The sequence below is a fragment of the Pleurodeles waltl genome, chromosome 3_1, assembly GCF_031143425.1.
Source record: "Pleurodeles waltl isolate 20211129_DDA chromosome 3_1, aPleWal1.hap1.20221129, whole genome shotgun sequence".
In the NCBI taxonomy this organism is placed as follows: Eukaryota; Metazoa; Chordata; class Amphibia; order Caudata; family Salamandridae; genus Pleurodeles; species Pleurodeles waltl.
In genome coordinates, this window is record NC_090440.1 from 274,281,146 (window position 1) to 274,307,534 (window position 26,389).

A 26,389-nucleotide genomic window follows, 5' to 3' on the forward strand; every position below is an offset into this window, starting at 1 on the left:
ATGTATTCAAATTATTTTAAATAAAAAAACATACCCACCGACTAACTGCACAGGGTAACACTTTAATTTAAGTATCCAGTAAGCACAGAAAGGACTAGAGTTTTTTCATAGTACCATTCTTTCGTGCATTACTGATCATTTATTCATATTTTTGTATAGCCCTATATTTCTAAAGTAACTGCTATCGGTAGAAAAGAGAGCAACCCCGCCATTTGCACTGTACCACACTCTATGACTCTGACTGACACTTTGGCTCTAATGAAGACTTTGGCTGAGGGAAAAAAAAGCCGCCAAAGTCCCACGGTCAGGATACTGCTGGTGCGGTCCCCTTCCTGTGGCCATATTACGAGTTTCCTGCTAGTTTCGTGCAAAGTTTCCGCCCGCTGGCCCAGCATTATTGACGCTTATAACTGAGCCAGCGGCAATGTTGCGGTGCATAGGGTGCACCATCACCCGTCGCGCTTTTCATTGTCTGGTCATGGGGGCCCCTGCACTGCCCATGCCAAGTGCATGGGCAGTGCAGGAGCCCCCTGCACCCTGTCTCCACCAGCCTTTACATGGCGGTGCTACCGCCATGTAAAAGCTGGTGGAAAGGAGGTCATAATCTCTAGAGCGGTGTTGCTCGCAGCGCTGCCCTGGCAGATTAGGACCGCCAGTTCTGCCACGGTCGTAATTGTGGATGTTTTAAGACTACCTGGGTCTTAATGAGGGGCTTTGTCTCTGCTCTCTGAGAGACATTTGTAGAGTTTCTGTCTCTGTAAAATGGCAAAGCTAGTCATTTTGTCTATACTCAGTAAGCGCTTGGTCAAATGAGTCATTAGTTCTTAAGGATAATAGGACAGTAGCATTGGAATGACTGTGAAAAACAAAGTACACTTTACAGGTTCAGACGTTATAGCTCTCTTTGCAGTTTCTTCAGAAGTAACTTAAGGAACCAATCATATACAGGAGTCAACATGATATCATAATTGAAACCAGTTTTATTGTTACACAAATACTGGAATGTTGAGATCTTCATAGCAGTCAATGGAGTGCCGACTTAGCAGTCAATGGAGTGTCTCTGGCCCAGTAATAGCCGGAATATGTCTTTCTCCAACATTCCAATGATTGTCTTTCTGTTTTGCTCTTTTTAATTTTAGAAAATTCTACACTCAGTGGTGGAATGGTCTCACCTGAGATTCGGGCTTATAAATGCATGTTTAGGGCCTTTAAAACTAGGTTAGTTCTCCGTTGAGCCTGTAATGCTTTAGTAAATTGTTGTACTCTACTGAGAACACATTTCCATGAACCTACTCAGATTCCAGTCTAGGACTGAATACTCACAACTGCTCAGAAAGTCATCCTGAATTACAGAATGCACTACAATGCCAGACTAATGTCCTATTGTGAATCACTATAAAATCACTACGTTTTGTTCCAACATGAACGAAGCAGTATCATATTGCTTACTACAAATGTTTAAACAGTGTGTTAGGCCTGCAAAGTGACTGTTCAACTGGATACGTCCCCTGCCTTGAGGACGCAGTTTAGGAAGGGAGCCAGCTATTTAATTAGAGGAAAGCACAGACAGTTAACATCCAATACTGTTGGTAGTAATTCCACCTGCTGAATCATGAAATGTTTCTCATTGCGAAATCAAATACTTCGTTTTTGAGTTATCATGCTGTGTTTTGTCAGAACGACCCCAATGCTTCAGCTGACTTGTGTCTAGGCATTGGTACATAAACATCTACACCACCCGGATTCTCATCAGCAGTAGGAACAATGGGTATTCTCAAAAGGAAATAAACCATTGTTTACTGGAGTTATGGCAAGATTAAAATATTAAGTGAAAAAATAATCCACTGGTGCCTCTTCATGACTGTGTTTCTTAACTAGCTGCAGGGCGTGCTGCAGTTGTTCCTGTAATATGAACGATCAACACATTATTGCGTAACTACTAGTCAATTTTAAGAGGGTCGAGGTTTAGAACTGTACATGGTATGACTTCTCGTAACAGGCAAGTGGGCTGATAAATAGCAGTTCATAAGGCTACTTAGCATCCTATTGGGATGATGGATTTTAGGTATAGTAGCTGGGACAAGAAGCAGAATTTGGTGAGATCACGTGCTAATATCAATATTGCTCACTTCCTAAAAAGTCTTTGCATGTGTTAATTGCCTTTCATCTCATTATGTGGCTTTAAAGTTGGATTGGCGCCATAATAGAAGGCAGGAAATTATTAGGGTTAACTACAATTAACATCATTTTGCGGAGCACAAATAATACTGAATTGCTGTGTCCCCGAGTGCTGCACTCATCACTAATAAGAGTTAAAAATGTAATAATGTCAGTTTTTCATTCTTGTGGGCTAGAACATTGCATTGATTTAAAAACACGTGAAAGTTGGGGACCTATCACTTATGGCTTCTTACCTGCAAGCCGAACTTTAAGGACATGGTCCTCCAAATAGTGAGGCATCATAGAGAATTTCCTGAAAGTGGCGGATCTTCACTGTGAGAATAATAGCAGCAATACTATAACTATTACTCCTACAGCTACTTCTCCTCATGTTAACACTAAATTAGCACTACTACTACTTCTACTACTACTAATAATAATATTAATGATACCTTGATTTGATGCATCACATGCTTTAGTTCCTCATTGTATATAACAGGTGTTACTATTGCTGTTAGTGGCTTTCAATATTTCAACCTCAGAAGGGGGAAATTCTGACTTAGGAAATGTACTAATAGTATAGCTGATCCCTTAACTCTATGAACTTTCTTATTGTAGAGATGCCCTTCACCACCACATATACAAGCTCTGGATGCCAGCTCATGAAACCACCAAAGCAGTAATGTGCATCTCTTCCCAAAGGAAAGGATAGCTTAGTGAGTGAGTGCAAAGGCAAAACAGTGAGTGAAAACCGAATGCCAGAGACAGAGGTGCATGACAAGATGCAAAGTGGTGAACCACAGCCCAGATTCTAAAGGAAGACCATGCAGCCACAAAATAGAAAAATAGGCACCCAGAAAAAGTTGCAACCAAAATGGGACAAAAAAGATGTTTGAAGAATAATATCGGTCATACCAAGGGAAAGCAAAACTCACCAGTTCTGCATTTACAATCAGGTTAAGCACAAAGTCTAGTAGCTGTTACAATTCAATGAGCATCGGGATGCCCTGCTGAAATTGTAAAGATATTATTTACTGTTGGCTGAAAGGTTTCTGTCTCTGTGTTCTGCCAAAGAAGCAATTTTCTAAAAGCCCCTCTGAGTCTGATCAATGTCAAATTTTCCTTTAGAACCCTAATGAGATGGAACTGAATGTAGTAAGTGGAAAAAAGATACCGTTTCTGGAAGCCACCGGCCTTTACTGTTTCCAAATGTACTTGGCAGAATGAAATTAGGACTTTGAAGAAGAGGCTCAGTTCAGGCCTCATGCAACAATGCATCAGGTTGTGCTCCTTCTACCTCAAGTACAGCTGCTGCATCTGCCTTTTTGGTAAAAAACATTCTTTATCTAATCAGTTCATATCATTCTCAATAATTCATTCTATTTTGTTGACTATATGTACATTTGTGTACCCAGTGGAGGTCAAACCATGTCGACACCCCAGAATTGGTCCACAAATTGTAGCTGTGTCACCCATAAGGTGCACAATTATATGAACAGAGAACAAATAATTCATTATATATTGACATAGTTTGCTGTTTTTTTCAAGCTTTTTAGATTGAATGGCAGTGAACCCATTGTATACTCTGATTTCACTAGATACATATATACATTTACCACCTAATAGTGAATCAGTAAAGCCCTTTCCACAGACTTATTGAAGTTATCAAAGGAATATGAGGTAACATTTCAACAGAAAAAATACCTACAAAATCAAACCAGAAACTAAGGCATAATGTCCCTGAACAGGTAATGAGGAACATCTTATGTAACATATCTGGTATCATCTGGATCAAAACACAAGTTTTTTTAGAAGATATGTTGAAGCCTAGCTAAAGATCTAGATCAGATCAATCAACAGTAGACATTTAGAGTCTTCATTTAGTTTCTGTAATAATAGGGACCACCTCTGGTCCATGGATGTTTATGAACATTTATGTACAGAATGGTTGTCATGTCTTTCATGATAGGGTTCAACTCTTTCAACTAGTTTGCAAACTAGCTTGTACCAATTAGATGGGCAAGCCTCTACTCACTAATGTTCTATTGTATCTCATATTTGTGCTCAGCAAAACAATATTAATTAGCTGAGGGGATGATAAGGCTACAATACTACACTAGCTATCCCAAAAACCTCAGGGCTGTCAAACCGTCCAGATGGTTAATTGTTCATTATGGGAGCAAGAAGTTTAAGATGGCCCATAGTTATATGTAGGCTAATTACAACAAAATTATTGCAATACACTGGAATCATTGTCTCTAATAAAACAGTAATCTAAAACAGTGTCTACAACAGTTAACCCTAACTCTGACACAAAGCAAACTGTTCATTGGATATTGCTTTTGCCTGTCTCCTTGGGCAATAGACTTGGTCGCACACTTCCTACAGCGGCCCTGCGTGCTAAATAATGTCACTGAAAAGTTTAAATACTGGCACCATTATAGTAGTCATTTGAGCGATATGCTTGTTCCACACTAAAAAGTGGATCTTTGAGTGAGAAAGGGTGCCCCCTGCCCCTGCTCTCTCTCTTTCTCTCACTCTCTCTCTGTCATCTTATGCCTTATTAAGGATGATATAGCTCATATTAGAAATCAATATAAAGTCACCAAAAAAGTGGATTTACATTATTAAAAATTGTTTACAGTGTCGCCAATTTGTACTGTCTGGGATTGTTTCAAAAAGACACTAGGTGCCACTAATTACCTTCCCCCACCCATCTAGAAGCTGACTACCAACATTTAAAAAAAAGAAAACATGGTACGGCTATGTCTGGTGCAAGAAGCCCTGTGCAGGACACAGGGAAAAAATGGCGGACAGAAATGAAGTAGGTTGCTTAAGTTGTGATGAACTAAATGTCCCTAATCTCTTTGATTACTGAACACAGCCTTACAGGAGAGACACACCCATTCCTTATAGTAACATTCAGATATAATGGTGTGAAAATCTAACGTTTCTCTTGTGATACACCCTGAAATATTTAATTAGTTACCTTTCAGAAAATATATATTATAATATAGTTTTTTATCCAACGTCGTAAAACTATGCTGTAATAGTTACCATTTAGTCTAATTAAATAAAACTTCGGTCTTGTTTGCAGAACCACATACTTTACCCCCAGTTACTGAACCAGGAGCAGATGCTGGCAGAAAGGGACTGTTTTAGATCCTTTTTGAATGGAAGAAGGGATGATGACAGTCTTAGATGGAAAGTCTGGCCATTTCAGAAATCGGGTACTTAGCAAGAGAAGCTCAGTTTCTGTGTTCTTTGCTTGTTGGATATCTGGACTGTCAATGTACTGATGTTGAGGAAGCAGGTTTCCCATTGTCCACCGGAGTATCAAGATTGTTGCAACATATTGTGGTTGGCTGATGCTGACTGCTTTGGAAATGTGCAGTAGATTTCCATCAGGGTGTGGATTGGCAATGGGGAGCCAATGTAGATCTTCCACAATGGAAGTGATATTATGAACATTATTGTGCCCAATTATAAGGCAAGGAGTGCTGTATACGTCTGCTAGAAAGGGTGTGAAGGTGGCATCTGGTATACAATTGGGAAGTACTTCCTCTTCATTAATAGAGAAGAGCAGGTACAGCACAAGAGCTTACATAGTAGCTGGTGGTCTATGTATCCAGATGTTTGGGAAGTTGAAGTTATCACTTCCTTCTCTGATACCATAGAGTGAAACCCTTCTCAACCCATCACTGGCACAAAAAGCCCAAGATATATTTCAAGCCTAAAAAGATGATATCACACTATAGGGCCCATTTTCCACAGATGTAAGGATGAGAGAAAATACATCCATGCTACAGTTGGATTGTTCAACTGCAGACACATCCACATATTTGCAGTGGCCAACATGTCTCAGAAGCTGACAGAACACGAGACTCAAAATGAATGAGTACACAGAGAGGAACTATCTGCGATAAAGGAGAAAGAAGTAGCTACTAGAGCTTTACATTTGAATAGTATTACATGTGCCACATGTTTTGTCACTTCTATTTGTTATCTAAATAATTGACAATAATGCAGAGTCTGGGATGTGTGTGCTCCTGTAGACTGGAACAGTCGGCCAGATCTTCTTTTCACCACATATCATTAGTCTTAGCATCTGTCTCTTGTTCTGCTGTCCTGGCTCTTTGGCAAGTGTCACTTAAGCTTCCAGACTCAGAAAATGCATTGAGAGAGAGCCTTGGAGTCAGGTGAAGTTAGTGATGCAGAATTATGCTGTTTATTAGAAGCAAACACTGCCTATAAATAACATTCTGTGACTGCACATCTATGTAACAAAGGCTGCCATGGAGCGCTTTGGCTGCTGTTATACACCTGTCTGCACTTGCCTTTTCACAGTGTTTAATAACGAGGGTAGTTATGCCCTGAATGTTCCCCCTAAGAGCAGCCAACAACTTTCACTATTAAGCACAGTCAAAACGTATGACAGGCTCATGTAGTTGCCCTGAGGGAGAGATCACTTGGTAGAAGTAGTCATGCTGAATGAGAGAAATATAACATTTCAATAAGTAGGGCTTTAAGCTTAGATGTGGATTGGTTCATACTACTTTAAACTATTAGGTTCCTGGTTTCAAAAATTATTTGAACAATCTTGTTGAAGAAATGGGCAATGCTATGCCGGAAAAATGTTCAAGGTCCTTTTTGTGGGGTTAACTTTTTTTTTGTCGACATTCCTCACATTGTAATCGTCATTCTGGGGTCACCTTACACAAAAATATACATATATATATATATATATATATATATATGGGGTATGTTTACTACGATTTTGTGCCATGTTTGTGTCACAAAAGTGACGCAAATCGAAGCAAAATCATTTTGGATCTATTTACTTTTCAACACAAAACTTTTTTTGCACTGGAAAATCACTTTGAAGTAGCGCTAAGCAGAGCACAGAGATGCTTTGCATTACTTAGCACCAAGGGGGTTTCCATGGGTGGTACCTGGGAGTTCCAATGCAACCACCCAAGGATTTTGATGCAAAACCTATTTACAAAAAAAAAGGACACTGTTTTGCATCATAAAATAGCACCCATTCCAACTAGCTGCTATCACAGAGAAATTCAAACAAAGCAAGAGTTCCCCAACTACATAATATGAAGTAAGACAGGGAAAATGAATCGACAAAATCGAAATAACCCACCTTCATTAGTGGTTCTAAAGAGACGGAATCCCCAAATATGATGAAGGCAATTCCTCAATGGGAAAAACATAAAAAACTCACATTCACACCCTCACAGTCATACTATTTAAAAAGCAAAAATGACAACATATATAAGACAATCTAAAGCCAATTCAGCACCCCCTCCCTTCCAGGGAGGAGAAAGAAACAGAACAAATGCTCCTCCAAGGCAAATAGACCAAACTGATCCCTATGTATTTTTAACAGTATGACTTGGTTACAAATCGTCAATATTCCAAAAATGCGCAATTGTAGGAAGTTCTCTATTCCTAATTTGATGCATTTACTTCATGATCATTGTTTATACTTTGATGGAGGTTGATCTCCATAAGCCACGTCACAAAAAATCTTTATAAAGGGGGGTTAGAGTCCGATAGAACGTCTTTGTCCTTAGCAATGGTGCTTTCTAAATAGTATTACTGTGATTGTGTGACTGTGAGTTTTTTTATGTTTTTCCCAGGAGTCATAGGACTATCTGTAGTATACACATGAATATAATATTGAAATAAATGAGATTACAATTGAAAACTAAAATTGATTAAAAAAAACATACAGATATGAATGTATCTTGAGACTTTTGGCTTGATGAATTGCCTTCATCATATTTTGGGATTCCGACTCTTTGGAACCACTAATGAAGGTGTGCTATTTGGATTTTGTGGCTATCACAGAGAAATACTTTTATTTCACCTTTCTTTTCCGACTTTGCATGAGTGCTGCCCTGTACACCACACATACAAAGTGGGAAGTGCTTTAACGTCTGTCTAAGCATAGTATTTTGTACCGGAAGGCTATTTTTCCAGTATGAAACCTATGCTAGGCTCACACAGACACCCTTACGCTATGGTACAGAGGTGTGTGCATGGTGCACTGCAGCAGAGAGGGGAGGAGAACGTCATACTTCTGTAAATGTGGTGCTCTCCTGCTCTCTCCTTCAGCACAGTGCAGTGAAGCAATAGTGCAGCATTTTTCACTGCTGCACTGCGTTGCGTGACAATTTGGTAAATCTTGGCCATTATTATTTAATTTAGAAGAGTTTCCACTCCTGGGCTACACTTTCAATCATCTCATATTAATTAATTCATAAAGTGCTGTCAACAAAGTGATACATGTAATTAACAAATCACTGCGTTACCATACTCCACTTTAGAGAGGCATTCCCTGGGCATTGCAGTGAGTGTTCCCAGGCAGCACCCCTAGATTTTGACGCATTCCTAGATTTACAAGGCCATGTAAATTTGAGGATGCATCAAAACCTTACGCCCACCCCCTGGGGAGGAACAACAAGGAGAAATATCTTTATTTGTTCTCATTTTTCCTCTTCCTATGTGTGTTGCATTCTGCAGCATGCATAGAAAGAGGAAAAAGCCTTCCTGCACAAAACCTATCCTGCATGCAACACAGGCATCCTTGCACCATGGCACAAGGATGCCTGTGTTGGAGCTGGGCTGCTGAGATGGTGCCAGCACAGGGGGAATGGACGGGAATGTAATTATCATAGATACGGCACATTCCTACCCATTTACTTTGACACAAGGCAGCGCAGCAAGTTGACTTGCTGTGCCGTCCTGCACCAAATATATAAATATATCTTAGAGCGGGGTAAGATAATAAACAGGGAGACAAAGAAGAATGGAGCATTCGTCAAGGGTCTCTAACAGCATTAGTGCTATTGTGTACTTCGAAATGACAAGTATGAACATTAGAAAAAGTGTCATTAGAGAAAAAGAGATTTGAATCAAAATAATACCTTGCTTTATGAACTGAGGAAATTAAAGAAAGAGAAGAAATTGCAAGAGTTCATTGGAAAGAAAATATAGGAAGACGCTAACAAAAAGGAAATAATTGGAAACTTACAGAAGCTATGAGAAAAGGAATGGGAATATATACATTGCTGAATAGTGGATAAGCAATTTAAAATAACTTTAAGAAGAAGAAACCACATAGATCCAAGCTCCTTTTCTGTACAAAGTCGCAAGCTATGGTACACCCTGCACAGGAAATAAGGATAATAAGCAATTACCTGGAATTCGTAAAAAACATAAAAAAAACCATAAATACCTAGCTCTTTCCTAAACAATTACTCAGTTGAATTCCATTATGCAACAACCCAGATCAGCAAGAATACTCCATTTCACCTTTTAGTTTCAGTTCACATGGTGCTCTCTGGGGACCCGACAGTGCCTCCAAACTCCATATAGTGCTCTATTCATGGTTTTCAACATTTTAAATAGTGCCTCTTTTTGAGTTTGGCTCTAAATCCAGTGATGGATTTTTTTTCATTACTATGTAGTATATATATATATATATATATATATATATATATATTACTGATAATCACTGATGGCCTCTTCTACATATGACAAGTTTCACCTTAAACATAATAGGAAAATGCATGTGCTTCTTCACCTGATCTCACACTCCTTTAACATCCATGCTGGTGTGCAGTGACGATTTGTGTTGCACTATGCCACACCATCAACCATACCCTGCACTTCACCTTACTATTACTGTAAAGGTTAAACTTCACCAGCACCCTTTAAACTATACCTCAAAAGACACCCAAAGAAAACTGAAATACCTTGCAACCTTGCCAGGCTATGAAGTGCTATGATACAAATGGAGTAACTATTTAATCAGCTATCCAGAAAGTGCTTTTGACTTAAACAGTGTACGAAAATATGATACAATTGCCAATATAATATAATACAAGACAGGATTCAAATAATGCACAAAAGATGTACCAGCAGAACGCAAAGAGTCCGCCTCCCTCCAAGAACATATGTGGCAGACCCCAAGGATCTTCCCTCAGCCCAACCCTCTTCAACGTCTTCATGGCACCGTTCGCCAGCATCATCCGATCTCACAACCTCAACATCGTCTCATACACAGACGACACTCAGCTGATCCTCTCCCTCACCAAGGACCCCGCCACCGCCAAAACCAACCTTCATGAAGGAATGAAGGCCGTCGCCAACTGCATGGAGAACAGTCACCTAAAACTGAACTCGGACAAGACATAGGTCCTAATCCTCGGTCCCACCCCCTCCGCCTGGGACAACTCCTGGTGGTCGTCCACACTGGAAGCCGCACCGACGCCCACCAACCACGCACGCAACCTGGGTTTCATCCTAGACTCATCACTCTCCATGACCCAACAAGTCAACGCCATCTCATCCTCCTGCTTTAACAACCTCTGCATGCTCCACAAGATCTACAGGTGGATCCCCACCAAAACCAGAAGAACGTTCACCCAGGCCCTCATCAGCAGCAGACTGGACTACGGCAACCCTCTCTACACGGGAACCACAGCCAATCTCCAGAAAAGACTGCAACACATACAGAACGCCTCGGCGCACCTCATCTGCGAGATCCCCTGCCGCAGCCACATCACAGCCCACCTGAGACACCTACACTGGCTCCCCGTCAACAAGAGGATCACCTTCAAGCTCCTCACCCACGCCCAGAAAGCACTCCACAACGCCGGACCAGCATACCTCAATGAACGACTCACCTTCTACACCCCTAATCTGACAGCTCCGCTCCGCCGACCTCGCCGCCATCCCACACATCCACAGGACAACAACCGGCGGCAGATCATTCTCCTACCATGCCTCCAAGACCTGGAACACCCTCCCCATCCACCTACGGCCTTTAGGAGACATCTCAAGACCTGACTGTTCGAACAGTAGCAGCTCTCCCTCCCCCGAAGCACCTTGAGACCCTCGAGGGTGAGTAGCACGCTCTACAAATGTATTGATTGATTGATTGATGTAGATCCTGGAGTCATCTGAACATACAGTAATCTGAATATAAATTTAAAAAGTAAGAGGTGTTGTCTTTCAACAGAAGCTAAACGCACTAAGAAGAGATGTTACATAAATTAGAAATTAAGATGCAAATAGCTTCTTCATTCCCTGGTGGAAATCCTAGGAGACTAGTAGTGAAATGATAGCAAATTATTGTATTGTTCAGTTATTGCATCTGAGATTTAGACACTGAAATCTGTGAGTTCAGCAACAAATAAAGGACTACTGATTAAAAAACCTTCCCACTGAAAGAAGCCTTATACACCATTATCCAGTTACTCTGTTCCATAGTTCTTTAGTAGAAGATTGATTCATAAATGTAAACTTCCATGTGTAGATTTACTCATGTGTAAATTTACTCTTGCATCTACGTGCAAACTAACACCTTTTTGCTACTTACTACATCCGATTGTAGGGACTTACATGTCTCCATCTCATGAAACTATAGGGTGGAGAAATATAAGACTGTGTTTAGGTATGTAAAGTTAGTACTAGTAAATTTTCACATGTATATATAGATTTACTCATGTAAATTTACGCGTGCACCTACGTGCAAACCTACACTTTGCGCTATTTACTATATCCAATTGTAGAAACTTACATGTCTCCATCTATTGAAACCATGGGGTGGAGAAATGTAAGACTGAATTTACTAAGATAAAATTAGTACTAGTAACGTTCCACAAGTAGACATAGATCTCCGCCACTATGGCCGAAATCACCCAATGATATTATAGGGAAAAACATTATACTATATTAATTCTTCAAAAATACTTAAAATAAAAATGTAAATTAAATTAAAATTATTATTACTAAATAATGTAATAATCAAAATATATTAATCAAATTTACACAAACTATTATTTTTCAACAAAATCCCACCTTCAGTAGCATTTTAATATTAAATTCTTATTGGGAAATGTAAGCAAAAATTATTTTTGGTATTATTTTCAATCATTTTAAATGTTCAGTAATATTTTAAAAGCTTACTCTTCTGTTTAAAAAAGTTAACTATTATTTTTTAAATATAAATTATTTGAATTTTAATATAACGTAAACTCTTCCCACTACAGCATTAGTGGGTGGCTTTGGTTAGGACCACATGTACATATGAAATGGATTTCTTGGTTTACTAATAACTTTGGCGCCATTTGAAGAACCCTCATGAAACTTTCCAAAAAACAGTTCAAACACCTCGGCTCCTTCCAGAAAAGCTTGGGGGTGATCCATGAAGTGGGGGCTGAGAAAAAAGGGGGGGGTCCCAAAAACCACATTTCCATCGGGTTTTGTGGAAAGTGCTACATGCAAAACGGCTCAACAGAATTGCACCAGATTTGGTAGAAAGCCAGATCTTAATTTGGAAAGCATGTTTTTTGTGATTTGGTTTAAATCTGTTCAATGGTTTTTGAGAAACCGAGGTTCCAAAATGTTTGTAGCTGTGGATGGTTGGGTTCACAAGAGTCTCAAATAAAAAATAGGGCCATGTGATTGATCAAGAGGACTTTTTTCTCATCAGCTGACTCGCTATTGCGGAAGCAAAAGGCTCCTGCGTGTCCAACGGGAGCTTGTGATCCGATATGCTGACTTTTGGAGAAACAAAAACGAAAATGTCCCCATTACTGAATATGGGGAAAAAATGTTGGTGTTGTGAAAGTGATCAGAAAAAACTATATCGGGGCATAGTAAAGGCATCTGGATCCTCTAGGTATTGAGAGGAGGCCTATGGGGCATTAGTAGTGTGACGAAGCAAACCATATATACATATTTTTTTAAGTTGCAATCCTGTGTTAAATTTTGAGAAACTCTTGCGAGACACTTGCAAGTACATGAAAATAAATGGAGAGGTCAGTCCCTCCCCACACCCTACCATGCACACCCGTCGTTTAAGGGAGAGGTGTCAGTGGAGAGGCCTTGGCGTCCCCACACTCTACTGTGCACACCCGTCACCATGGGGAGGGGTCATCCTGGGGAATGGTGTCAGTGAAGAGGCCAGTTTATCTTCAAAGCCAACTATGTACACCTGTCACTATGGGTAAAAGTCCCAGGGGAGAAGCCAGTCCCCCCACACACCCTAACGCGCACACCCATTGCCAAACATTTAGATGTTTCCATCTAACTTGAATAATATAAAATGTGGGTGAGATTCACATGAGGTTGTGTAACAGCAGCATTTTCTCACCCTCCAGACCACTCAGTTACCACTAACATGATTCCTAGCTCACTGACTCCCCTGCTGTACATGTTATGGTAAAATGCAACAAACCAGTCAGTCAACCAGTAATCATGTATAGGTCACCCATGCAATTCTGTCCATCCAATCACACACATAGGGCCTGATTACGACCCTGGCGGATGGTATACTCCATCACAAACGTGACAGATATGCCGTCTGTCATATTGCAAGTTCTATTATATCTTATGGAACTTGTAAAATGGCGGGCGGAATATCTGTCACGTTTGTGACTGAGTATCCCATCTGCCAAGGTCGTAATCAGGCCCATAGTGTTTAATATGTAAATGGAGTCTATGGCCCTCATTATGACTTTGGCGGTCTCCGAGCGAGACCGCCAAAGCCCTGAGCGCCATAAGACCACAATGGCGGTCTTCCGACTGCCATATAATGGGTACTGCAGGATTTGTTCCCTGCTGGATGACTTCCTCGCAGGACAAGGTAAGTCGGGCATCTGACAGGGGAGGGGGGTGTTTTGTGTGTGTGTCTGAGTTTGTGTATGCGTGTGTGTGTGTCAATGAGACTGTGTGTTGTGGTGTATGCATGGTTGTATGCGTGAGTGAATGTGTGTATGAATGTTGAAGTGAGTGCGTTCCTGCATGTCAGTGTGTATCCGAGTGAGGATGAGTGTTTGGATGTTTGTGAGTATGCGTGCCTGAATACGTGTGAGCATGTGTAAGTTAATGCATGTATGGATGAGTGTGAGTGGATGCGTGTCTTGAAGGATAGATGAGTGGGTGTATGCGTGGTGCATGTGGGTGTCTGTGTGCATGTATGAGGGGAGGGGTGCTATGTGAGATGGGGAAGTGGGGGACGCTGTGACTGTAGGGGGGTTGGGGCACTGTGACTGTAGGGGGGTGAGGGGCGCTGTGACTGTATCAGGTGCTTCCTGGGGGTGGAGCTGTCTACCGGTGACAGGTAAGGATCACCCTTCATCCTGTCACCGGTAGCCCTACCACCATGGTTTTCTTGGCACTGCCGTGGAAACCATGGTGGTGGGCCAGCTCCTAATACCGCCAGCGGTGCTCTGTGGACCGCCGGGTCGGAGATGAACATCTCCGGCCTGGCGGTTCATACTCATAATATAGCAGTCCTCACCGCCAGCCTGTTGGTGGTGGGACTGCCACATTTACTGTAGCAGTCAAAAGACCGCAAGGGTCATAATGACCACCTATATCTTGAACTTGAATATAAAAGCATGTTGTGATGTGTTGTGTTGTGGTGGTTATTACAACAAGCACAAATTTAAAACTAGGATTTGCTCTCATGTACACTTTATTCCAGTCTAGAATATACAACTCTCTAGCCTAATGTTGGCATCTCAGATTTTGCTGCAACGATGTTCTGCCGTGCCTCAGCATCACATTCAAATATGTTTTCCTGATGACAATGCGCATCAGTTTCTTCAGCCCCATCTTCTTTCAAAAATGAATTAGAAATACCGTCTTGCGATCTGGCGTGATGTATGATGAGGATTAATCTGAGTTACTGCAGCCACAGTCTGTTCCCTATTGTGCTTCATTGTAGAGAGTGCTGCTCCAGCAAATCGGAAGATGCTTCGTCAGCATGGACCGGCTTTAAAACACCGATCAAATGAAAATTCATTGAAACCAATGTTTTAATTAATGCTTTAGTCCTTTGGTTGATATGGCTGCAATGCAGAGTAAGAGAATTGTATTCTGATGCCTGTCACAAAAACGTGCACTGATCTTTGTAGCATATCTAGTTTACAACATGAATCAATCATATCCATTTCTTTTGTATTATTTCTTATGGTCAACTTCAAAAGAGAGAATGGTACTTTTAGTGAATGCAAAAGGTAGAAAGGCATTTTAGTCAAAGGTTTTTAAAGCAAAATAATTTTTTTATGAAAACTGAAAACGGATATAGCCAAACCTCCTTTCAATCACACCTGTTACTTTACCTACTATTACTTCGATATCGCCATTTCCTACACTCACTGTTACAGGCACCATATGGGCCAAACAGGGTACAACTGGGGACAGAATAATAACTTAACCAGGTCGTAGTAACAGGGAGTGTGGTCAATGGGTCACCTTGTCGCCCGCACCATCGCTAACACCAGCTGCATTCTTTACAAAGTCATCACGACTAGCAACCTCGCTTACCTAGCAAACATGCTCACCATCTCCCCAGCGCCTTGAAACCCTCATGGGTGATTAGCCGCGCTCTACAAGAACCTGATTGATGGACTGGTCTCTGGTGGATCTCGGCACACCCGCAGCCAGAATACTATGAGGCTATAGACTTGAAGTGTAAAAAAGAAAAAAAAAACATCAGGCTTTTTCCATTTATGCATCCAACATCTGGAACAGTATCTCCGTATCCATCAGGTCCGCCCCCAAAGATGAGCCAATTTAGGACAGAGTTGAATTTGCACCTCTTTATAAAAACAATAAATCACAATGTATCAACCATCCATAAACCATTTACCTTTTCTATCACTTATTGACTTATGCTTGCCTTTGACCCTGTACAATGTTCCACTGCCTTTCGAATGAATTTGCGCTACAGAAAATCTAGCTACATACATACAAACATTCAGTTCCAAAGCTGAAACATGCAGTTCCAATTGCGAATGAAGAATATCCAATGGAAACTTCTTTAGAAAATTGGAAAAGTAATGAATGGAGCACCTAAGATCCCAATGACATAACGGGATTTAAAAAACAAGGAACACTTTACTTTTAATTACCAGGCCTTTCTCTTAATTTGTTTTTAAACCAAAGTGCTATTTACATGGGGTTTCATTATTTTTCAGCCATTTGCATTCAATTAAAAGTAATCAAACAAAGTGCATTTCAGTCAGTATTCAACTTGTCGCTCATTTCATCTGCTAAATGTGGGTGGGATAGATGTCGTGGGATGCCAAAGTGTGTGGAATTGCCTTAATATACATTTAGAAGTCGCAGCAATATTTTCTTCCACTCATTGTGCCCACATACCTGCTACTCTTACTCTCCATTTTATTCAAGATGGCTACTATGGTTTATAGAGTTCAGTAGTTTATTGTGGCCAATATTATAACTGCATGTTATAATATTGGATCATAAAGGTCAAGCATTACGAATGTTTGTCACACTATCCACAGCACGCATTGGATAATATAATATCTGTATGAGGAAGATTTTGATTTGTTGCTGAAAATGTTTATTCATGATGAAGTCCTCTTGGAAATGATGAAACATAATGGTTGGGCTGGGAATATGTGTTTGAATAATAAAAATGTGGGACTCAACACTATGGTCCCTGTGTATTTATGGATTGAATGAAGAATAGTCAGTCTTTATGGACTGCTTTGCACTATTTGGATATAAGTTACTAAGAACTACTGATTGTATTTACAATATTTTGCAGTGCCCCCTAGGTTGCTTTTGATTGTTTTACAGATAGACAGGGTTCATGAGCAGTAGGACCCTATGAGGTGAAGCACAACCACTATGTATTGTTTGGCTACTATCACTTGTGCGGTTTTGTTGAGCTATTACTGCTATCTTTGGAGTAGTAAATTTCTTTTAAGGGTCACCCACATGGAATATTTTTGAATTAATTATATTAAATGTACATTAAAGGCTTTGGCAAGTGAACTTTGGTCCCTGAATTGCTTTTTGTCTGCTTTTGTTACCAGATACGTCCAGGAAATAGTACTTAATGTTGATTTTTGTCAAAAGTACATTGCAGTAGAGTGCAGAGATCCCGGCAGTCTGGCTGTTGCGGCGGTCCTAATCTGCCAGGGCAGCACTGCCCTTGGAATTACGACCTTGTTCTCCGCCAGCCTTTTCATGGCGATAGCACCGCCATTAAAAGGTTAGCGGAGAACAGGTACAGGGGGACTACTAGGAACCTATTGCTGCTGCACTCTGTCTCCTTTACTCTACACTTTACAGAGACTGGTAGGACAATGATGGATGTAGATAAGGAAGAGGAGGGAAAATGTCGAAGAGAGTGGCAAGGAGATGGGAGAGGGCATTGAGGAATAAGATGGAAACTTAGGGGAGCACTTGACATGGGCAGTGCAGGGGTCCTCCTGGCCAGCGCCCTTGCAATGTTCACAGTCTGCTTTATAAGATATGGTGCATTTCTGTCCTTTACCCCTGTGCTGGCCCACAATTTGCTGCCTAGTGCTAACACAGGCACCCTTGCACCATAGAGAAAGTGTGTCTGCGCTGTTGGCAGCATTGTTTTTGTGCAGGAGGTCTTCCTTCCTGCACAAAAACATTCCCGAGAATTGTGTGTTCCTCTTTCTGTGTGTGCTGGATAATGCAGCACACATAAAAAGAGGAAACAACGAGGAGAAATAAAGATATTTCCCTTTGTTGCACCTGCTGTGGGAAGGCGTACAGTTTTGATGCACTCCCAGGTTTACACATCCTTGTAAATCTGGAAATGCGTCAAAACCCATGGGTGTTGCATGGGAAAATCCACTACAGCACCCATGGAATTCCTCCCTGACGCAGTGTAAGGCAAAGCAGTGACTTGCTCTATGTTGCCTTACACCATATCTACGAGGCCATGAAAAGCCAATTAAAGTTGCTTTGCGTAGCCTCGTAGCTATGGGTCTGCACTCTTCGCCGCTGGAGCGTCACAAAAAGTGATGCACCGGCGACACAAGGGACTTGAAAAAATGACCTGACGTTTCCATCTCATTTCTCCATGCCCTCTCACATCTCCTTGCCACGCTCTTCGACATTTTCCCTCCTCTTCCTTATCTACATCCATCATTGTCCCACCAGACTCTGTAAAGTGTAGAGTAAGCACCAGCAACAAGTTCCTTGTTCATCTCTGAGAACTGTTGTTTAGATGGAAGCTGTGCATGGACCTCCCCAACCTCCCTGTTCACAGCATTAGTGGGGACACTGAGGGGACAGTGTATAAGGGACTATACAGCAGCTAGCCCTCAATAAGAACCCATACATTGTCTTACATCACTAAGTAAATCCATAGTATTCAATACATAATTTTGAGTATATAAACATTAGCAAATTAGCCCTTTTCTACAGTAAAACAGCAAAAGCTGTCTTCAGGCAGACCTAAAAATAAACATGGATCATGCACACTGGTTGTCTACAAATGAATCCCTCCCACAATAATAAACTGTGTAACTTGTTAAAGCACAGCAGTTATCAGCAGTCCAGCAATGCAATTACATCAGCCTAATCCAGAAAGAAACATGTCTGGCGGCTTCTGATATAATTTTATCTTCTGCTAGACAAAGCATCAGGTGCTAAAAGGGAAAAACAAATGGCCCGGCTGGCTGTGTTAATGATCACTTTATGAGCAAACAAACCAATGTCACATATTTGTAAGACAAGAGACAGGAAAGAGAGCCGCTGAACTCATTAAACCGACTTTACAGATCACAGTCACCAAAATCCCTAAAATTATAATAAGTCATCAATAGTAAACAAATGACAAACTATACATACGACACCCCCCCGTCTACCCTTAAAAGAGACTATTGTAGGCAAAAAGCGAACAAAACAAGAACAGCTACCCACCCCGCTGATTCACATGACCTTGCAATAAGAAGGGCAAATTGATCGGAGGCATGGTGGGTGATCCCTAAAGTGGAAGCCCGTTTGTTGAGACCACGTTTTCTATTAGTATGGAATGCGGTGGACATCAATTAGGTGAAGGAAGATAAAAGATATTATTCCTCGGTTGTCATTTGCTACACCTAGCTGTGCCATGGCTAACCATGGTGTTAGGCGCAATGAAGGGAACAGCTACGGCAAGTGACTAGGGCTCTAACTGCCTTGATTTTCTGATAAGCTCCTCTTCTCGCCCCTTAGCAGTAAACAGGAGCTTGTTAGGGGGTTGAGGACAGAACAAGGGGTCAACCCTGTGATGTTATAGATGGTTAAAGGGTGGATGATGTCACCTCCACTACCCAACAGCGGTTCCCAATCTGTGCGCCGCAGCCCCCCACTGCACCACCAAAACTAGCCAGGGGCACAACTAGCCCCGAACTTTTGGGTAGGGTTAGTACTAAACAGTGGTGGTGTGGCTACAATTTCGCACACTGGGGGCCGGGCATGTTTGGAAGGACAATAGGTCCGGGTTTAATATGCTAATGCATGGAAAAGGCATTTGTGCATGCCTGTTCTTTCCTGCCTTAGCACATTAACGCCAGATCTTTTATCTTTGCCAGTGAATTCCCCTGAGACACCAAGCACTGACAGTGTACACCAGACCTGCAATCATCGGATGTCTGCAAGATGGTTGGTACCAAGCGAGTCCTGTGCATGTCTGACGATGTAGCATAGCAAGGACACCATGAGCCCTGGTACAAACAGGGGAAATGGCCACTTTGAATGCTGGTGTGGTAGTAAATACAGCAATTATCAGTGTTCAATGGGCTCCTCAGAGCTCTGGGTTCCGGTGCCACTGCACCTGTCCACCAATGGTAGCTACACCACTGGTCTGACGTACAGAAAAGAAAGCACTGAAGGCTTACTGGAAAAGTATCTTTTCTAGTTAAAAGGAGCGTGAACTGCATAATGATAAAATGCTTCCAAGGAACAAGACGATGTGTGTGGATGGAATCTCCCAATGTGCCCAAGAAAGTGCTCCCACAGACACTCAGAAGCAGACTTGAGGTGTGAAGAATAAACTGGGATGAAGAAAATTATGGAAAGCTGCTATCTGGCTGTCACAAAATGAGGGTGGTTCACCAACAACTCCAAAGGAAGGGGTATCCACAGAGAATAATAAGCTGAATACCTTTTCACAATCTAAAAGCTTTGGTATTGCTAAAGCATGGACCTAGCCCGACAGCCAAAGAGCGTTGCACGTTATGGGAGCTGATGAAAAATGATTCAATATTGTATTCATCAAGTGGTGGCTTAAATCTTTTTGTTACACACAATTACAGTTGTTTCTCACACATTTACATCACATGTCACTCTATCCCGGTGCTTAATCTGCTTTAAAAAAATGTGGTGGTGACCAAAATGTTTCTTTGGAGATTGGTATTGGCACCATCCACAGCCAGCACCAGCACTGCCAGGTTACACACTGAAAGGCAGACGTCTGATGAAGGGAGAAAAAGAATGAGGGAAATGTGCTGTAAAATTGACATAGTCATGCCGCCTGCTTCCACACCCTCAAAGTGTTCAATGAAATCTTCAAATGGTTCCCAGTAAGTACATGCAGAATGGTCACCCAGGCCCTCATCATCAGAAAACTGGACAATGGCAAAGCACTTTATAGGAATCACTGTCTAACTGCTAAAAGACTTCAAACTATACAAAACCCAACGACCAGGCAAACAGTCAGGTTTTCCCCCGTATTCACATCACTCTGCACTTCAAAGACCTGCATAGACCCCCCATTACCCACCCCATACACTTAAGGTTGCTCACACACATACAAATTTCTGTACCTCTGCCCCACCTACCTCAATAGCTGCATCATCTATAACACACCCACCAGACACCTCCGCTCAGCCAGACTCTTGCTCGCACAAATGCCCTGCATACACAGAACCAGGACAAGGCCGCCACAGCCGACATAGCCCATGCTTTCTCTGCACCAGGATACTCTACAGTGTGAGCTGCAGAGTACACATGTACCCTTAATATAAAATAACATAATGTTTGCCTTAGCAATATTGTTGTGCTGTTGTTCAAATTTCTCTCTGGCATGTCCCATTTGATACGTAGTCTCTATTCTTTTCCATCTCAGTCACACTCCCCTCTCATTTCTTTCTCACTTTTCTATCCATATTTTCCCACATGCTTAATTTTCTTTCAGTACTGTCTACCTTGTCTCACTTTCTCTCTCTTCAATTGCTTCTTTCAATCCCTTCTCTCTCACTGTCATCCTCCCTCCCACCTTTTCCTCCTCACTCCATATCAGAAACAGGCACGTGCAAGCTTAACCTGGGTGAGAGGCGTGTGATACTCCCACAGAATATTAGCTGGTCCAGGTTTCTCAACTCCCATAGAACGTCAGGATTTACATTATAGGAATGAAGGCTGAAAGAGCTAAACCCTGGCTGTGAAATGGCTCTCCTTGATGTATGTCTGCGCAGGGGCTCAGCACTGTCTAAAATGGAGCTCAGATCCATACTTGGAAGACAGGGCGGTGTCTGCCCAGTGCCTCAATGCTATGTATGCAGGAACTCAGCTCCAGCTCAATTAAATAAATTACCTATGGGTACACGGCCTTTGCTCTAGTTGTTCACGGGTTCAGCACTTTGTATACAGGGGCTTGGCTGTATCTGGGCTGGAGATCAGCTCTATCTGCAGAAGAGTGAGTTCAGCTCTACAAAATGATGAAGTCTGCTTGTGGCCGAGCTCTACTGCCTCTGTATGCACAAGAACTCATTTCAATGAGAGTGAAATTGAGAATCTGTTTTTGAGAGTATGTATGAATAAGTGAAAGTGAGCAGGAGGAAGTGAGTGAAGGGAAATTAGTGTGTTAGAATGACTGAACGATTGATTGGAGGTGGTGAGAGGGAGTGGAAGTGAGTTGTGAGTGTAGCTATCAATGGTGCAGTTGCCCCAGGGTTTAAAGTTAGCGAGTATGTTACGTGTGTGAGAATGGGAAATAGTGAGTATGAGTGCGTTTGTGTATGAGTAAGAGTGAGTTGGAATGACGATTCTCCAATTATCATACAGAGAGAATCTTAATTTCATTAAAGACAACGGAGGCTAACATTATGCATTAATCCCTTATTGCCGCCCCTTATTGCAGCCCTTTAAAGAATAACAAATACATCATAAACATAAAATTCCAAATTGGAATTTACAAAGTAATATCAGTCCACAGCAACCAGGCACATTCCTATTTGGGCTGGCATGAAACAAACGACATACTATAGACTTGATGGTGAAGATTTTCCTATTACAAGGTTGAATCTGAAAAGAAAAAAAGACGAAGTAATACCCAAAATCGTTTCAATCAACCAAAAAATGTCGTTCTTTAGATGAAAGACAGTGACTAAACAAATAAATAGCAGTGTATTATAAATTAACTTTCCTTACCCCTTTTTGATATATTTTTTTAATTTTTTAATTTTTAATTCAAGGGTGTGGTGGGAGGGATAATGTTAGCCTCCGTTGTCTTTAATGAAATGAAGATTCTCTCTCTATGATAACTGGAGAATTGTCATTTCATTACAAGCCCGGAGGCTACCATTATGCATGTTTAAAGCTCTCTAGCGCCAGACTGCTCACATTCTCCACTGGTTTAAAATAAAACTTTGTAAAAGTGCTAGCACTTGACCAGTCTGCCGCCTTTAATATATCAGCAAGTGTTCCACCAGCCCAGAAAACTTTACTAGCCTTTGCCCCTCTTAAAGAGTGTGCTCCAAACCTGGATAAATCAATCCCCGCTTCAGACATTACTGTTCTTACCCACCTGGAAATAGTAGCATTTGAAACCGCCTTATATGGTTTCACATATGAGATTAACAATTGATCCTCACCACCATCCATTCTAAATTCCATCAACCTCTGCTAATACACTTTCATACAACTCACAACACATCATTTTTTGCTCTCATAAAAAAAACGGATAGAAAATGTTCTTAGACATTGTTTTAGTCTTTTTCCTGATATCAAGATGAACTCCATCTATGGAATAGAACCTATTGCATACTTCTAAAGCTTTAACATCCAACACTCTTCTAAAAGAAATAGGATAAAGCAAAGCTGCCAATTTCCAAGATATTTGTCTCAAAGAAAGATAAACATTATCTGGCCAAGAGATGAAAAGGTCAAAAACCCTATTAACATTCCATAAAGAATTGTAGTGAGTCCTGGGACGTCGCTTAAATCTTACACCTTTCATAACTCTGCGAACCAAAGGATCACTCCCAATAGCAAAGTTATTAACTAGGCAATGACCTGCAGAAATACCTAATCTGTAACAGTTAACTGTTCTGTAAGAGAGTCCTGACCTGAAAAGTTCAGCTAGATAGTTGGCGACTTCTACTATAGGAGCCTGTACGGGATCTAAATTCCTCTCCAAGCACCAAAAACACCACTTCCTCCATACACCTCTGTATCTTTTATTGTTAATTGGTGCCCACCATTAATACAATAAAACTTTAGCCTCTCCTGGAAGGCCAGAGTATCTAGAGGATCCCCTCATACCCTCCAAGCAAGAAGGTTCAAAGTCCTTTCTAGCACCAAATGATTTTCCACTTTGTCCTGACATTCCAACAGACCTGGACATACTGGAATTAAATGAGGTATTTCTACTGCCAATTCCATTACCCCTGGAAACCACACATGAGAAGTTCAAAACAGAGTTACCAGGACAGTCTTGCAACATTCCTTTCGAACTTTTAATAAGACTCTCTGAATCAGTGCAAACTGTGGGAAAGCATAGCAATTCCCTCCTCTCCACGTCTATCTGAAAGCATCCACTGCTAGTGCCCTGGGATCCGGTCTCCAACTGTAATACTTTGTTACCTGAAATGTCAGTTTGCTGGCAAATAAGTCTACCTGTAAGGACCCCAAAGACTCTGAAGCTTCTTGAAATACACCGGGTTCAGCCTCCAGTCGCTGGAATCCCTCAAATACCTTGAGTTCCAATCCGCTGTCTGGTTTTGCTGACCTGGAATGAATTCTGCTTTCAACACAATTCTTTGGTTCCAACAAAACTACAAAATCTCTTTGGTTAGTTCCGACAAAGGTTTTGACCTTGGTCCCCCTAAACGGTTGATGTAAGATACGGCTGTGAAATTGTCCATTCGGATCAATACTACGCTGTTAAGGTAGATTTGAAACTCATCAAGGCGTTCAAACCAGCTAACATTTCTAAATAGTTTATGTGCAACAACTTTTCCCCCTTTGACCATTTCCCTCCAGTCTCTGTCTTTCCTAATCTTGCACCCCAAACAAGGTTGCTTGCAACCGACTTCACAGTAAATTCTTGGGCATTCACAAATATTGCTTTGCCATTCCAATTCCCTAGATTGTTCAACCACCATTCTAAATCCTCTCGAGCATCTTGGGATAGAGGGACTGCATCTGCATACCAAAGACCCTTCCTCTGGCCTATCGTCTTCAGTCTCTGTAGGGCCCTGTAATGCAAAGGACCAGGAGAAACAGCTTGAATGGAAGAAAACGAGAGTCCTATCACTCTTGCTAGATGCCTCAGGGTCAGCATTTCCTTTGTAAGTGCATGGCCCACTTCCTTTTTAATCTTTGAAAGTTTTTTCTGAGGTAGACAAAGTTGGGTCTGATTGGTATTTACTTGAAAACCCAGAAACTCCAAAACCTGCGAAGGATAAATTACTGACTTCTCTAAATTGATAATGAATCCTAAGGCTTCCAGAAGCTCTTTGTTCCACCTCATATGTCTCAACAGCTCCCCTTGATCCTGGGACATCAGCAGTATGTCGTCCAGGTAAATGATTAATTGCAGGCCCCTTTATCTTAAAAGGCGACCACTGGACGCATCACTTTGGTAAAGCACCAAGAGGCTGATGATATCCCAAAAGGAAGATAAGAGAACTGGTATAAAATGCCTTTCCATCTGAACTGCAAAAATCTTTGTGAACCTGCGTCCATGGGGATTGTGAAGTATGCATCTTTCAGATCTAGCTTCACCATCCAGTCTCCGTTTTGAAAGATATCTCTTAAAAGATGGATTCCTTCCATCTTGAAATGCCTGTAAACTAGGAATTTGTTTAATTCTTTTAGATTTATTACTGGATGCCAACCTTTGTCCTTTTTCCTGACTTAAATAAACGTCCTTACAAAGCCTATCTCTGAGTCCAAAACCTCTGAAATTGCCTCTTTTTGCAACATGAGAGCAACCTCTTAATCTACTAGTGTAATTTGCTCTTGATCCAAAAATAACTCTCTTGATTGACACATTTGGAAAGGTGTATCCCAAAAATCTATTTTGAAACCTTTCACTGTTTGCAATACCCATGAATCTTTTGTTATGGTTAGCCAATTTTGAGCAAAGATCCGGAATCTTCCCCCTAAATTGTGTGGGAAGAACATGATCTCCTGCTCTGTGAAATTCCTCTGCCACAGGAATTCAACGCTCTGCCTCTTTGAGGAAAAAAGTTGGGGCGGAAAGCCCTTCGGTAACCTTGTTGATCTTGATAGTATTAGGACCTTGGTATACCACGGCCGACCGCCAGTCCCCTCCTACCACCCCTTCCAAAAACTCTATTGTTGAACATGCAAATCATGTTATATTGGGCCTTGCTAAAAGCAGAGAAAGTTGAAACGTACTTGCCTATGCTCTTAACAAAGCTCTCCCCGAACAGCAGACCATTAGTGTCACTGGAGGATTCTTTGTTTGCTAAATCTACTAGTATGGGATTTATTCGCATAAGAATAGCCTTCCTCCTTTCGGCTATAAAGCCAGCATTGGCATTACCAAGCGTGCATGAGGTCCTTTGGCTCCAACCCCTAAGTAACTCTACATCAACGAGGACTTGTTTAAAATTAGCTTCTTCCGCCATAGCTAAAGTCCTTGAGATTGGGCCCAAAGTGTCCAGCACTCTGTCTTGGCATTGCTTAAGGCAACCCTCAAGACCTTTTCTTAGATCTTTTCCCGATTTGAACAGGAAAGAAGGTTAATAACTCTGGATCCAGGTTAGGTATAATTCCTGCCTTGTTATCCAGGAAAGGTCTAGGGCATTCTGCTCTCAATAAATTACGAAATTCTCTATCCAGAGACTTGCAGAGCCAAAATTTAATAAAATAACTAGCATGGTCCATAGGCCACCAGTTTGATTCTCTTGGGTGAGTAATAAGAGTAGGGTTTAACATATCTGTACCCATTGGGTCCTTCATAGTCTTAGAAGTAGATGGCTGATCCAAATCATCCTCAAGGAAATAGTATCTAGAGTTTCCTGTGGGTCAAACACATATTCATCCACCATATCCAAATCACTGTCATAAATTAAATAATTGTTAGACGTATTTTGTGAGTAAACGCCATCTCTTGTGCAATGAAGGTCACTCATCCCATTGTGCTGCTAGGGACACCTGTATTTAT